Source organism: Acanthamoeba castellanii, assembly GCF_000313135.1.
Source record: "Acanthamoeba castellanii str. Neff unplaced genomic scaffold scf7180000084633, whole genome shotgun sequence".
Classification (NCBI taxonomy): domain Eukaryota; phylum Discosea; order Longamoebia; family Acanthamoebidae; genus Acanthamoeba; species Acanthamoeba castellanii.
In genome coordinates, this window is record NW_004457651.1 from 32,136 (window position 1) to 34,675 (window position 2,540).

The window sequence follows — 2,540 nt, forward strand, 5'->3', positions numbered from 1 at the left end:
GTTCCTCCATCATCCACTTCCACTTGACTTGCTCACTCATGAGCTTGGATAGGGGACTAGCAACATGCAAGAAGCTGCATATGAAACGCCAGTAGTACAAGGCCAACCCAAGGAAGCTCCACAGCTCCTTTCAGTTCTTAGGCAGCCTCACCTCACACACAGACTCAATCTTCTTCAGGTCCATCTGGATCCCATCATTGCCAGTGATGTGGCCAAGATACTCCATCTTGGCCCTCACAAATTCACACTTCATGAGCTTGACATACAGTTGTCAGTCACAGATTCACCTGAACATCTCCTCAAGGTGCTCAAGGTGTTCATCAAAAGTGGTGCTGTAGACAAGGAGATCATCCATGTGTACCCACAACCACTCTCCCTTGGACAAGCCCATCATCTCATCCATCACTCACTGGAATGTAGCCAGCACATTGGTGAGCCCAAATGGCATCACCATCAGCTCATAGAGCCCTCAACATGTCATGAACAGAGCAATCTTGGAGGCCTCCAGCATGAGAGGGATCTGCCAGAAATCCATCTTCAATCAGAATCAGGCCTTCCCTAGGCCCTCTAGGCACTCATTCATGTCCAGCATCAGATACAAATCCCACTTCATCTTCTTGTTGAGCTCTCAATAGTCCACACAGAACCACTCATCTCCATCCTTCTTGCCAATGAGGAGAACTCTGACTTTACTTGTTGGATCTGAGTCAGCTGGTTGTATGTGTAATAACAGTCCAGCTTCTTGTGGCCATATGCCTGGACCAGCCACTCTTGTAGCGCTGTCCACTTCAGGGAAACCCTGGCCTTCAGGCATATTGCCTCAGCCTCCCCCTCAAGCTGGTTGGCGGTCCTCCTGACTAGCTTGTTGTTGGGCCATCCTCCCTGGCTGGTGGCTTCCTCCATCTTGTTGAGGAATGTGATGGCCTTGAACATGGACAAATTGTTGATGTTGACCACTGCCCATCTTGTCTCTTGAGATGGTTGCAGGAAGCTCTCCAGCCTCCTGCTTGGTGGCGCTTGTGGTGTCACTCCAACCATCTGTTGATTCCACAGCTTCCAACTTGAGGTTGCATTGGTCTCATTGGATCTTTTTGAGGGTGTCTTTGGGGCTTTGTCGCCATTGTTGATTGGAGAGAGTCTCTTCTCTAAACCCCCTTCAACAGAGTGGACTCTTTGGTTGATGGCTGTTACTGACACCAGTAACTGGGCCATCATCTTCTTGAGCTTGGTGAGTTCATCACTGCTCTGGTTGGTCTTTTCTGAGACTGGTGGAGTCACCTTGGGCTGCACCTCCCTGAGAGGCTGGGTCATGGGCGTAGGTACCTGACAAGACATCTTGGTAGATGTCTTGGTCAACCTTGAGGTGGACAAACTTGAACTCAGGGATGAGGTCAAGCTCATCATACTTTATTCAGTGGGGTTCCCTTTCCTGTAATACTGGATTGTCTAATATGAAGATGATCCTGCTGTTGTCACCAAATGTAGGAGTGTAGGGGAATTAGACCAGCTGGGTCTCAAGTAGATGGGCCTCAGGGAGGTCCTTACCCTTGTCATGTAAGAAGAAGTCCTTTATTTACCCCTTGGTAATGTATAATATGGGAGAGTTAACTCTGGTGGTAATTGTAGGGAAATCCCATTTCCCTCAGGGTTTTCCTCAGGTGTGATATTGCCACACCCTGGGCGTGGCTAAGTTGGACTCTGCCACAGCTGAGAACTCACATTGAAAAGAAGAAGTAGTATGGCCAAAGAAACAATGCAATGTAAGTGGTGACTGTACTGCTGCTAGGAGGCAGTGATCTGTTCATGTGCATGTGCACTCATATGTTGTTATTATACATTATACATATACTATCTCACTTTTCGTGTGTACATACGTCATCACTCCTTACAAAGGTCTATCACACACATGCCATCATTATCATCATTGGTTGTCTTTGGTCCCCCTTGATGTGTTATGACCTTCCAGTTGCTATTGTCATCTTCCTCATCATTCTTGACCCTCCCCTTTCTAACCAACCTTCTCTTGTGCTTGCTGCCCTTCCTGCCATCATTATTGTTGTCATCATCATCTTCCTCTGACCTGCTGTTGGCCATGGCGCTCTTGGATTGCTTCCTTGTGAACCCCTTGTGATCTGGAGGTGGCTCCTTTCCCATCCAAGGCGTCAGCATCATCTTGGTTGTGATGCTGTTCAGTTTCTCTCTCAACATCCATCCATTTCTCATGTCTTGTATTATGGATGTGTATTTGTTCATGGTGAAGCTCCTGGCATGCTTGATGGCCCTCTTCTGGACCGTCTTGCCTGTCCTTCCTTCCTTCAGGGCGATGGCGAACCCCACTATCATGGCCAGGACAATGTATCCACACTGGTAGGGTGTCTCCTGCTCAGCTTGGTCAGCCATGTGCCAGAAGGAGATGTTGACTGTGGCCTCCTTGGCCCCAGGTATGTGCTCTTCAACCACTGTTCACAGTGATGAGACAAAGTTCCTTGCAATTCCCTTGTTCATGGGGGCGCTGTCTGACAACAACAACAACAATGACA